The sequence below is a fragment of the Lepisma saccharinum genome, chromosome 21, assembly GCF_977018435.1.
Source record: "Lepisma saccharinum chromosome 21, izLepSacc3.1, whole genome shotgun sequence".
In the NCBI taxonomy this organism is placed as follows: Eukaryota; Metazoa; Arthropoda; class Insecta; order Zygentoma; family Lepismatidae; genus Lepisma; species Lepisma saccharinum.
The window spans coordinates 23,124,838-23,139,587 of NC_139249.1; positions in this window are offsets into that span (position 1 = coordinate 23,124,838).

A 14,750-nucleotide genomic window follows, 5' to 3' on the forward strand; every position below is an offset into this window, starting at 1 on the left:
CTAGACGAAAGAGAAACTCAAAGAATTTTATTGCATACCCTCGAAGTTCATCGTTCTCTCACTATGCAGGGCCACAATCACATAAAGCACAATGGTGACTCCTCAGCAGTGTGCACAATCTGTATTCTGGTATGCAGAGACCAAATCAATCACTACAGTGCAAAGAAATTACCGGAGAGAATATGGAGGTGAAGCACCTAATGGGAAAACCATTAAGGCATGGTGTGCGAAGTTTTTGGCGACTGGAAGTGTTAAACAATCCAGAGGTTCTCGTCGATGTGTTTCAGAGGAAATTCGAGCAGGAGTCGCCATTGTGCTGTATGCGATTGTGGGGCTGCATAGTGAGAGAATGGTGAACTTGGAGGTCATGCAATAAAATTCTTTGAGTTTGTTTCATCTAGTACCACTCGCATTCCATTATATTTCATAAGCGTTTAGCAATGATGAATTAAAATGTGGGAGGTTTGAACAAATCCCACTTAAACTGTAGGTTCAGTACCAATTAGACTGTGCATAAAATAAACTTAAATCTTAAACTTTAGTGCAAGGATTTCCTTTGAACCACCTGCGAAATTTGGCAGCATGTAGAGGACATGAAGACAAACAGATTTTCTTAATTTTTTGCTAGTTCAGGTTTTCTTTCAGTGCTACCGCCCCTCGAGAAACAATATTCTATCCTGTGGGTATATAGCCATACACTATAGAGTGACCACAAGGAAAAAACTTTGGATGAAAAGTCCCCGCGCAGCTTCCCCTTCTTCCGTTCAGCTCAGCCCATAAGGAAGCATGGTCCACTCTTCCCCTCCCCTCCTCGTGGAAGTACGGTGCACAGGAGTCGCGGGTCTGCACAGGTTTCTTTGCTTGTGGTTCCACTATACAGATTTATTCTTGCCACTGACTTTTTTTTTTTTTTTCTGTCGGTTAACACAAACACACTAAATATGTTAGCACTTTATGGAAGCAAAATCTTTCTGGTAGAATGAAAATACTAGTGGCAACCATGAATGTGATGCATGGCTGCATAGAGTCGAAATGAGACCTCAAGAAACAAATTGTTATGGAAGAAAATCATTCTTATTGACGTCTTCTACATGCTGTAAAAGTTCTCTGGTGGCTTGCAACAACACCCTGGATATGTGTATAGTCACATACGTATATAAATATGTGCATTTTACTTATTGATGCTCTAAGTTGGAAGATGGTGTTCCTGGAGCTAGGAGACTTTATGCAAAGAATCCTCTCTGCTATTGATGCATGGTTATGACAATGATAGACAGGTGGGCAAGGCATGCACAAAGAAATAAATGTTAAGCAACATTCGCATTGGAAAAAACGAGGAAAATGAAATTACATGGTACAAAATATACAAATTGAAATTATGGAGGGAGTATACGAGGCTACAGTTAGGGCAACACTATTCTATGGCACCAAACTGTGGGTCTGGAATAGGCTTGCTATTTGTCCCGGATTTTCCAGGACAATCCCGGAATGGTATCATCTGTCTTGAAAAGTTACTTCGGGATGCAATAATGTCTCAGAATCAGGCGAGAAAGCAGAAATGATTAAAAGTTAAGACTGTATTTTCATGGACATTATTTCTATTTAAATGAATAGACATACTTTTAAAATGCTCGTTCTACATTGAACCACTCCCTCTCAATATTACAAGTCATGGAGTTACAAGAATGTGTTGCCAAAATCTTTGACTTCGTAATGGTGCTGCTCCTTCTGTTTGCAGTGCTGAATTCCAGTTAAGATTCTCTTCCATTGTATAGTGAGCTGTTTACAGTAAGCAATCAGTGCTAAGGCGAATCTCTCTCTAGTCCGTAGTTTGCAAATAATGTTTCAACATTGTGATGGCAGCCAGGGGCGGCGCCAGAAATTTTCGACCGGGTGGGCAGAAGCTCCTTATTGATAGATTAGGGTGGGCAGTATAAATGTAAGACCATATATAGTATATATGTGTATGTAAGACGTGTGTATCCCCCTCTCTCTTACGCTCCCGATTTTCCTCTTGCTTCTTTTCCATCTCCTTTTCTTGTTTTCCTCTTTATCTTTTCTAATCTATTGTCGCATCTTGTTCCATTTCCTTTCGCATTGTCTCTGATGGACACAATTATTTCAAGGAAGTGTTTACCCATGCGCAGCCATACCCCAGCCTTAGGTTTAAGCTTGTGTTGCAAATACAAGGCACATACTCGTACTTGATTTTATGTATTTGGCGACAATAACAGAAAGTGCGATAGTAGACAATCGTGAAGTTTTTCGTAATTTAAATGCATGTTCCTGAGCATAGTATTTTCATCGTATGAGTTTTTGACTGAAAGAGTTTTCTTACTCCTTGGGGGTCACTTTTCTTAGCTTACAAGGTTTGTACAACTGACAAATCTATCTGAATGTTTGGAGTAGCGGCGATTGGGTGCCAACATTTGAGGGGCAAGGACAATATACTTTTTCTTGGTAGAAAAGGCTTAGCATAAAGAGGCCATAGTGCGGGGGCAAAAAGTGGCAAAATTTGGCGATGGAACTGCATCCCCCACTTCCTGCTCCTCCTAATCGTCGCCTCTGAATGTTGTGATTAAAATGAACTTCTTATTAGGAATGATTTAAAACACACACGGAAAACAAATTCTTTGTTTATTGTCCATGAAGTATTCCTAGGCTAATGAAAGGCTATTTTGACAAAATATCACTCATAAGTAATAAACAAGTAAGATTGAAAAATCTGTTCAGAATTGAAGAGATTATTAGCTAAGTTGCTATTCGTTTTCTGAACTGTCATATTACTAATGTGGGAGAAGCAATACACGTATGGTTACATGAACATATTTTTTGAGGTAACAAAATTATTTAGGACACAAGGAATTCATCGAAGTTGATCACCGTGCCGGTAATAATTCATCTATTTTTCATAGATTACTTGGGTTGTATGGTGTGACCATTTCGAACACACTAGAATGTCAACCTCTACCCTGTGCAACGTACCCTGGAAACTTTATTCTTTCAGGGCAACGAATCCCTGGCGCTTGGAATCACTGTCAAAGTAATAATTTATGAGGGTTTGTATTTTGAGTGTCAGCATGTGTTTGTTTTCGCCCCTTCGTTACTTTCATCTAATCACCATTAAACCTTATCATCGTCATTATCAAAATTAGCAGAAAAATGACTTTAAATAAACAAATCAACCACAACTTACTCTTCCAAAAAGCGAGTTTCATTAGTCCATAGCTCTTAGAAAGTTGAGGTGGTAGTTTCAATTGCACAGCATTTCATTAGTTGATCAAGGCAGCTAATTCCGTGAACAATGACAAGACGTTTGTTTTCCGAAAGTCTCAAATACTTGTCTCAGGCAATCACCCTCTTAAAATGGACGCATCTTCTGTGGTGATAAAATGCCACGTTTGATGCGAGTTATTTCTGTATATTTTCCCCCAATGGCATAACGATGTCGCATTATAACGAAGAGGTCCTGTGTTCGACTCCCCCTCCTCTGGTCGAAGCACAATGCACGCTGGTTCGGACTACACGTTAAACTGTAGGTTTAGTCCCTATTAGCCTATCTGAGCATAAAAGTGGGCTTAAAAACAAACTAACAAAATCGTCTTCTGGATACTTCGTGACATAACTTTTTTTTGTTTACTTCAGCTGCATCTACAGATTCTGTTGACATTTTCGGTTGATTAATGTGGCAAAATTTATGTGTGGGACGAGGATTTCTAAATAGGATAAGCCACTCATTAGTAATTGAATAATTTTGTAGCTTTTTCCATACATAACTGGTTTATTAAAATTTATTCACTTCAGTATTGTAGTGATTATTGTGATTCCTTCTTATTAGTAGAATGAATATAAAGTTGATATTTCGCATACCATATTGATATTTGAAGATAACAGGTATATAAAAATTATAATGACATAAGAAAGGGACACTTCTGGAATTTCAATGCAGAGCTAATTAAAACTATATTATACTCTCTAGCATACTTAAACCCAAAGGTTTATGGCTGCAGCAACACAAGCCTTCAATCTGTCTCTATTCGGGGCAAGATCAATCCAATCTTTCCATCCTTGCCGATTTATTTTAGGTCCATCTCAACGTTATCCCTCCATCCTCGTCTTGGCCTTCCTACTGGTCTCTTACCATCAGGTTTCCCAACAAGAATCCTATAAACTATTCTTCCCTCTGCCATTCGTGTCACATGGCCTGCCCATCTAAGTCTTCTTGATTAAATTATTCTAATAATAATTAAAAAGTCGAAATAAACAATAGTGTTGCCGGATGAAGTAACGCTAAGATGATGTTTTTATTTGTTTATTTGGAGATTATTTTAACCATACTCAGGCCGGGATTTATATACGTATGTGGAGGCCCGGAGCTGCAGTCCTCAAGTTCACCCTAAATTCTGATCTAATCTTGATCATACCCTGCATAATTTTGAGCCTCCTAAGCCTACTAAGCTGCTCGTCAAGTCAACCTTGCAGCAGGTTTTCGCATATGTAGTTCCAAACGTGCGCGCAAGAACATAGTTCCACTGAGACGGGTTCTATTCCGACACAACTGCATACTTGCAAGAAAACAGTTATTTAATTTGTAATATACAGACAAAATAGTACATCCATTAGCAGGTATGGACTTAATTGGTTGCAATCACTGTGCAGACGAACTTAGAACCGTAGATTCGCCAACTGCAATGTGTAGTGCGTTGAAGAGACACTGAAACTTTAGAGCGAGTCGAGCGAGACTGAATGCGTTGCAGAACGCGTGCAATCGGCGATACCAGTGTTGCACATCCCACTCTTTTAACCCTATGTTTATTGTAGAGCGGCGAGAATGGCTGAATCTACTGTTCAGCGCGCGGTTTTACCCTAATGTTATTTTGGACTTCGTCCGAAGGGAAATTTTCTTCAAAGACAAGCAAGTTGTTTTGAATGCATAATCCTCCTTGCGGCAACAAGATCAAAGTAAAACAGGGCGTGAGGTGATTTGCCGTCAATGTGCGCACGAATTGTATCACGGGTGTTGAATGATTTGCTGTTTGAGTTTAGCAAGAGGAAACGATTGTTTGTTTTTTGACGACAAAAGAATCTCCGCGGTATTAAAAGATATCGCAGTGAGAAGAAACATGTTTATTATTTGGACGAGACGTCCTTCAACTCGGTGGGTGGGGGAAGGGGGAATAAAACATGGAAGGATACCAGCATGCAAAACCACGCCAGGGCTGAAGAAACCAACGATGAGGGGAAGGGGGAGGCTTATTGTTTCACCCACTGGCGGCAATGAAAGCTTTGTTGAAGGTGCATATTTACTGTTCCGCGCAAAGAAAGGGAAGGGTGATTATCCGCAAGAAATGGACAGACCAAGATTTGAATCCTGGTTTAGTGAAGTGATTCATAAATTGAAACCAGAGTAATAGCGACAGACAATGCACCTGATTGTATATATCACCAATAACAAATCATGTTTTTTTGGTGGTATAACTTGAATTGCGTGTGTCTTACAGGAACGGATGTATTGCGGACGAAGCAACCACGTTTTTCATAAATGTATTTCTTTCTAAACCAAAAAAAAAAAAATTGTCATTAAATTCAAGAGGGCCTATCGTTGTTTACTTTTATCTTTGTTCATTTTTATTTTTGCGTGCTCGAAATATACACACACGCTCTCATGTTTCGAAGATATTTCGCATTTATATTAAGTAATGACACATTTATTAAATAATCTATGCGCAGAAAGTACTTTTAAAATTTTATGTTTCAGGAGACAAAGAGAAGCAAAAATACATTCCACTTGACATGCATGCGGGTTTTGATGTGTTGTGCGGTTGGCAATACTGTGGATTTTCTCAGTGTCTGCGATGTAAGCAGCTCGGCGGTTGAGGAAAGACTGGCACGGAAGATTCTGAGCTCAGTTCTCGCGTGGATTGATACATAAAACCTGCTGCAAGGTTGACTTGACGAGCAGCTTAGCTGCTTTTAATCATTGAAGTATTCATTTGATCACAGTTTTTGCTTCAATAGCTCTAGTAATTACTTTCACTTCCTAATGACAAAATTGTCTTTTTATGGGTTGATAATATGTGAACATTTCTAGCATAGATAATATTCACAAGTAAAATATACATGTTATGAACACCAGAATACACTTATTTATCGAATCATTCATATAGGTATCTCCAAGTATATGTACTTATTGAATTTGATTGGGTGGGCAATCGGGTGGGCACAGGAATTTTTGGGTGGTTGCTTGCCCACCTGTGCCCATCCCTGTCGCCATCCCTGATAGCAACTAATTCATTATGATACTGAAAAAGGGCACTTACAGAAATGGCCAAATTCAGACAGGGGGTGGAAGTTAAAATGAGAAGCTTTAAATACTATGCAAAGCTGATGACTATGGAGTTGGGGGGGGGGGTGAGCTTAAAGAAACTTAATGTACCATCACAGAGAAGTGGGCATAATGAGAGACCATGTATAGCAAAATGGGTAGCCTCGTACACTCCCCCCATACTTTCAATTGATATATTTGGTACCTTGTATTTTGTTTTTCTCTATTTTTTCCAATGCATATGTTGCTTTACATTTATTTCTTTGTGTATGCCTTGCTCATCACTGTCATAACTAGGGAAAGGAACTTTAGGTAATTAAATGTTTTTTCTGCGATAAGATACAGACCCTCATTTTTGCCAAAATTCTGATTATAGCCTTATATGTCAACACAGCAAATTTTATTTTGCATATAAACACATATTTTCCAGTTTTCCGTATGTAAATACATATTTTGCGAATTTTCATTTTAAATACATAAAATCGCTCATTGACTTCATCCACCTCGAAATCCTCGAAGGAAAAATGTTTATAGGCTACTCTGCACCTCTTTCATATCGAGAGTGCTAGGTTTGTTTTGTCTTTGAACACCCTCGCTGGCAGACTTCTGGCACCTCGCCTACGATCCTATTGGGAGAAAATAGCTGTAAGTAGTAGCTGGGGCTGGCTACAAGTAATGATAGCAAGGCTTTTTAATGAAGCAATGCAGCTATTGTGGCCGGAAGGCATAACATTTGACAATGTTCTTCTCCTCGTGACAGATGCTGCAGCTTACATGAAAATAGCTGCAGTAGGCCTTGCCGTTAGCTACCCCAAAATGGTGCACGTTAAATGTGTGGCCCATGCGTTGCATAGAATATGTGAAAAGATAAGAGCTCTTTATCCCAATGTCGATAAACTGATTTCAAATGGCAAGAACGTTTTTATCAAGTTGGCTAGAAGAATAGACAATTTTAAACAAAAATGTCCTGACGTTCCCCTTCCCCCTACACCTGTAGTTACACGATGGGGCACTTGGTTGGATGCAGATGTTATGCCCAGAAGTTTGAAAAAATTGTATCTGTTGTAAATGATCTCGACAAAGAAGAATTCTGCAAGAACTGTTGATGGAGCCCTCCGTAAAAGTCGAATTGGCATACATCTCAACAAACCTGTCCATTCTCTCTAATTCCATATGAAAGCTTGAATCGTCCGCGAACACTTTGGCAGCTTCCATTGTTAAAGTCCGTATAGTAGAATCGAAACTGCAAGAACTCACTGGATCTAAGTGTCTAAATGTACAGAATATTTTGGGAAAAAACAAGGTTTTCAAACTTTGTGCCAAATTGCATGTGTTTTGGAAAGTGAAGTAGAGGAAGAGGAAGCTTTGGAAAACTTAAGCGTTAGTGACATTTCGTGATTCAAATATGCAAGAATTGTTTCTTGTGACGTGGAGCGATCTTTCTCACAATATAAGATGCTTTTTAGAGATAATCGTCACAGATTTACAATGGAGAATTTGGAAAAAACTATGGTGATCCACTGCAACTCTTCCAAAAAATTGCTCGCTAAGAGGTAATCATTTAGAAACTAATTTCAGGTGTTTAAAATGCATGTTATAGTTTGTTTTTGTTACCAAATGTTTTTATTTTTGTCACATATTTTCCTGTTTTTATCACATATTTTCAACATTTATGACACATAAAAAATAAATATTTCTGTGTTTTTTAGCACATAAAGTTCCGTTCCCTAGTCATAACCATGCATAACGAAGGAATTGTATAGAGTAGGGCTTGGACGGATTTGGGAAGAAAGAATAGAGGAGACAATTGGGGCTCACAGGGTTCATAGGTAGCAGACTGGGATACATTAAGAAACAGAAAATTCTGGCAAAACATGGTAAAAATATCTTTAACATCAGCATTAGTAGTGGATGCGGTCTGAGAATGAGAAAGAAGGTTGGCCTGGTTCAGACTGGTGGGTGGGCACAAGTTAAACTCAAATGATAGTATGGCAGTGCCAAATGTCTGCTATGCAGTAAGGAAGAGATGAAAAAACACATTCTCCAATGCAAGCAAACCAGAGGGGTAAAACAAAAATTAATCTATCATTGGGAAGATAATGAAAACTGGAGTGACCAATGCAGGGAGATATAAACATAAGGATTTTTGGAAATTTTATACATTATGTCTGGACAAAGAGCAAAGAAGCTGAAAGGGGATAATGAAAGTGAGTGAAATATCGTCTATTATAATCTTTAAAAAACTCGACTAGCTAGGAAAAGAAAACAGTGAAATTGCATTGAAAGTGAATGACAGTAGTTGTAGACATGGAATTAAGTGAAGAGGATAAGGAGACAATGAGTGGAAGAGAGAATATGGAAATTGTCACTATCATTTCTTCTTCATGCGGTATCTACAGCTGCAAAAGCTCCTATTTTAAATAAATTCTGTTCTATTCTACTTGAAGCAGGCACTAGAGAAAATATCAAAGTACACATCTATATCATCATCATCATCCTTCACCATTTCCTGCCTCTGGCTGGGTCGGCATAGAAGTCAAGCCTCTCTATTTTTTCCTGGCTTTCCATCACTCCTCTCTTTCCAAGGCATTCCAATCTTGTCCTCTTCTCCTAACACTCTCTGCTATCCGCTCTTTCCACCAACATCTTGGTCTCCCCCTTGGCCTTATTCTCACTCCTTGTGCATTTTAAGATCTTACTGGTAGTCTTTCTGCATCCATCCTCTTCATGTGTCTGAACCATCTCATCTGTGCTTGATCTATCCTGTCCTGAAGCTTCAACACTCCCACTGTCTGTCAGATCTCCTCATCCCTTATTCTATTCCTTCTAGTCTTCCCCAATATACTCCTTAAAAATTTCATCTCCACTTCTTTTATCTTTCTTTTGTCTCTCTCTATCATTGTTCAAGTCTCTGCTCCGTATGTAATTATATGACCTTCTTGGATTTCATAGGTACATCCCTGTTCCATATTAATCTTTGAACGCTTTGATATAGTCTACTACCCATTTGTCCTCTTCTGTTTACGTCTCATCTATTCTTCCACTTCTCTCAATTATGCTTCCTAGATATTTTAAGCTCTCCACTACCCTCAACTCTTCCATGTCCATCTTTATTCTTGGTTCATTTCTGGCTCTGTTTCTTGTTGTTATTAGTGCCTCGCTCTTTACTGCACTGAATTTCATTCCTGCTCTTCTAATTGTCTCATTCCAACTATCTAGCTGTCTCTGTACTACTACTTCCCCGTTTCCCCATATTAGTAAATCATCAGCAAACAACATGGCCTTCATCTCTTCCTCTCCTATCTTCTTCCCCACTTCTTCGTTAATTGCATCCATTGTAATTATGAAGAGCAGTAGGGAAAGAGCAGTTCCCTGTTTTAGTCCATTACTGATACTGAACCACTGTGTTCTTCCAACTGGTGTCTTCACACAGCTCTGGTTGACCTTGTATGTGCTCTGCACTCAACACCCTATCTCTTCCTCAACTCCTTTCTCTCTTAGAGCCTTCCAAATCTTTGTTCATTCCATGTTATCAAATGCATTTTCTATATCTAGGAATGCCATAATCAAATCACTTCCATACTCGTAGTGCCTTTCCTCTAATTGCCGTATGGTGAATATCAGGTCTACTGTTGATCTGCCTCTTCTAACGCCATACTGTTCCTCTCTCATGTTAAGCTCTGTTACTTCCTTTATCTACTCTACCTCTCTTCATTCTCTTCAGTGCTTCCTCCACTTCTTTCCATGTGAGATTCATTTTTTTCCTTCACTTCTTCATGTTCATTATCTCTTTTCACATTCAGCATTTTCTGGAAATGATTTCTCCACATTCTCCTTATTTCTTCATCCTCTTCTACAATATTTCCCCTTTCATCCCTTAGCTTACAGCTGTCCACTCTTTCTCTTCTCCTTAATATAATCTAAATCTTATCCATTCTGTTTCTACTTCTTGGCACTTTAGTTCACAATATGTCTTGATATTTCTATTTATCATCTTATCCTTCAATTTCCACACTCTTATCCTTCTCTCTTGTTCCTCCCCTTCTATATTTTATTTTCCATCTTATCCTTCTCTCTTGTTCCTCCCTTCTATATTTTATTTTCCATCTCCTAATATCTCCTATGTGGTCACTGTCTTAAGTTCTTAATGGGTATTACTTTAATGTTGTTTATTATCTTATTTACTTCCTTGTTTACCAATATACCTAGGTATAATCTATTACAGACTTCTGTTCATTATTCCAACTGCATCTTGTAATTTTATGGCTGTCATATTTCTTCTTTAACCATCTATTACCTACTAACAGTCCGTTTCTCTTACAAAAGACCAGTAGCCTCCTTCACTCCTCATTCCTCTGTCCCCATCCATCTGCTCCAAGTATTTCTGTATACCCTCTCCTATCTCTTCCCACTTGTACATTAAATCACTCATCGCAATTTTCCATTCCTTTCCTACATGTTCTTCTAAGTCTTCTTCTTTCTCCTCCTTTGTACATCCTGTTTGTGGGGCATACACTTGAATTATTTCTATTACTTTCCCTCTTACATTCATTTTTAGTTCTATTATTCTGTCATTTACCCTTTCTACTTCCTCACTTATTCCACTTCTGACTACAAATCCAACCCCACTTCTCCTTCCCTCTTTAATACCTGCCCAGTACAGTTTATAGTCTTCCCTCAATTTCATTTCTCCTCTTCCTTTCCATTTCCATTCTGTCGATTCCTCTTCTCTCCATTAGATCCACAATCTTCAGTCATTCGTGTCAGTGTTTCAATATTCAATGTTCCTATTCATAGCCCGCATCGTCTCCAAGTTCCAGTCCTGCTTGCTTCTTTCTTTTCTCGAATTTCTTATGTTTTCGGCTGTCAGCTAATGGGGCCTATCACAGCCTACACCTGTGTGCTGGGGCTGCCACCTGTGGGTTCTCAGGTACACCCTTGTTTTTCAGTCGGGATTACAACTCTCATAGCCTTTCTGGATCCCTTCCAGCCCACAAGGCAGTGGGGGCAAACACTTTTATAGCAGTGTTTATTCGCCATGACACAAGACTGTCGTTTGGTATCTGTGGTATTTGCTGAGTATGTCCATGCCACTGGACACCGTCCACACCCTGATAGCCTTTCTGCCTCTGTCTGGTACTGCTTATTTAGGTTTCTCCTTATTTGCAGCTTCCTCTCATATCTGAGGGAGGTTTCCCTATCTGCCACCTGTGACCTGTCCAGTAGCTGAGGCTCTCACATGCTATACACCTCTCCAAAACACAAGCCACATTAGAAGCCACACATGAGAAAAATGGAGAAACTTATTTTACTGCTATCAACTATTGTCAGGGCCTGGCAAGAAAGCTAGACCCATCTGTTGAGAATGAACAATTTCCCAACTCTGAAGCAAATCATCCCTTTCATTGCATATGCATGACTTACCATTTCAGATTAACTTCCTGTGAGCAAGCACATCCTTGATACAAGTAAAAAATAACAGAACATCCTTGATACAAGTAAAACATAACAGAACACATACCATTAAAGATTTATTCAAAACATATCTAGGTATTTGGTAGAGGAGGGGATGGTAATGTACAGAGCGAATGCACATCTGATTCTTTTTTATTATTCTGCATGTAATGATGTATTGTTTTCTATGAAGTATAGAGTACAAAATATAAATTAAAGGGCAGTTGCAGACAAAGACATTTATTTTCAAATTAGACACTTAAGTCTGTATTAACATATAATAATTCTAGTACAAAGTATTGTCACAATCATCCTTGGTATGTCAATCAAAATTTAATTACCTTTACAAGTTTGGTAATTTTATATAAATTGACTAAATTTTATACAACATAAGGAATGTAACCACATAAATCTTTGTGCTATTATATAAAATGCCATGACTTGAAAATTACACTTTTTATTGTAGCAAAGTTAATTTCACTGTCAAAACAGTAGTTACTGTAGTCTCTTCTTGCCATAAAAATTGCTTTACAAAAACCAGTCTTTCTAAAGAAAGTATAAAAATATTAATATTGGCATACACACTTAATAGTGATATGCAGACAATGTGACTTTTACAGTTGCATGGACCAATATGAAATGCAACTTACATTTTGAGTCACTAAACATATCCTTTGGTCAGACATGCATTATTTAAATCATGCCACATATAAATATGGTAATAAGCACTTTCTGAATTACAAAATTCTGGTAAGTAGTACTACACCAGTGTGAAGTCCAACATAAGAAAGAGTAGTATAACATGGTTAGAAGCACTGTATTCATGATTTTGATACAAATGTTTTGTGTACAATTCCCATGAAACTTTCTGAAAGTTAAGGTACCTGAACCCAATATGGCCTAGTACACAATATGGCCTGTTTGCTGTTCCCGAGTAGTTACATGGTTAATTCAACAAATGACATTAGGATGCCATTTAGACTGAATGACATGATTGAACCTGTTGGCTGTACCTATAATGCAGTAACTTGAGGACAAGGAAGCCAAATAGCTGGTTCTCGTGATTGTGTTCTACATGATCTAATATTGCATAGGTAAGTTATTACTTGCTAGTTACTACATCTTCCAAGTAATAGGTGTTGATATCTGATATCTGATATCTCTAGTACATATGATAGCTCATAATTTGTACTTTACAACCATGTACTTAGTTTTTACTTTAAAGTACTGTTTACAACGAAGGAAGAAATAACACTATGTAAGGTGTACTCAATATGGCCTACATAGGAATATATCATGAATAACATGAGCAAATGTGAGATTTGTTACTCTTATGTTCACGTAGTGTGTGTAGTGAAACTCGCTAAGGATGATAGAGGACCTTTCATTTGCCCAGACAGACGTGTAATCGATGGACTTCTAGTAACACATTGTGACATGTCACTCCCTTGTGTATTGGTTTGTAAACAATGTTATTTCTTTGTGCAAAACTCATATGTCATTATGTAAATAAAATGTAAGTGTGTGAATATATTTATCTACCTATAAAAATAACATAGTTGTGCTTTCTTTACAATTTGTGTTGCATAGTTTCATGTGAAAGAACAAAATATGGCCTAAACGTAACTTTTTAATAAAATCTCCCTTGCACCCATGTTATTATTTGGAATTGGCTCCAATTTTCAGTAAACGTCCAGAAATGTTCCCGCATTTGAATAACTAGTGTTATCTTGATGTAATCACATAGGCCATATTGGGTACAGGTGCCTTACTTAAAACCGAATTGTTGAACCCTTCTAATCTATGGCTTTATGTTTGTGATTACAATATGTAGTGTGGGATAATATAAAATATTCTGCATATTATTTTAAAAGGAAAAGTCTAAATATTATTGTTACCATACCTTTCTTACCTTATTGTTTCCTGCCTGATTAACTACTTTGAAAATTACCTGTCTACATTTTCCTTTTATTTCCTTTGTATATTTTAAGTTATATGTGTATGTATGCTGTAAGATTTGTTAGGATTACTTACTTTCTGAAGAAAAGTACTAATTGTGCTACTATGATAATATAGTTTGTGTATACTATAGACTAGCCTTATTTCAAATAATAAATTAATATAATAATTTTAAAATCAGTGCTATATATTGTGCCAAAAAAGCCTGTTTTAATTCCTCTTTGTGCTGAGATAAGCTAATCAAGACTGGGCCTAGTTTTAAAGTGTGATCCGAACCCAGGGATAGAACCTGGGATCCCTTGATTACAAGGCGAGTGTGTTACCACTATGCTATGAGGGAGGCCCCGTTGTACAGTCATGGACCCTTCTGGGGAGTAATGATTTCATTGAAAGTCAATGGGTTTGTTACAAGTAAGAAGTGTCCGTTACTGTACATTGTGCAAATATCAGAAAATGAAATACATTCTAATTACAAGAAGTGGCTTGCTATTTTTTATTCTTATGCAAAAGTCTTCTGTTTACAAAGTAAATCATAGTTTCCAATCTTTCCATGAGAATCTTCAAAATAAGCAATGTAAGCCAAATACATTTCTATAATTTATACTATATATTCTGGCAAACAGAAGTATACTTTCTAACATACAAAAAAATTAAAAACTAAATAACCACTTTTTATGTGAGGCAAGTATTGTATGAGTAAATGTGTTTGGTTGTGGGAATTGAGCTTATATCTAGTCAAAGCAGTATGTCGCTGCTGTTTTCCACATACTCGCACACGTACACCTGTAAGTTCAAAGTAAAACTTAAAGCACAAGAATATTAAAATGTGAAACATTACAATGGATCTTTACTGAACTTATTCTACCAATTGTATTGGCACACCAAGTCTTTGCTTCTACGAACTTTCAGTGAAAAAGTATAGGCCCACCAGGTGTTATTTTTCAGGAAGGGAGGCATGGTCCCCCATTGCCCCCCCCCCCCCACCCTTTCAGTCATCCATGATTAGAGGTAT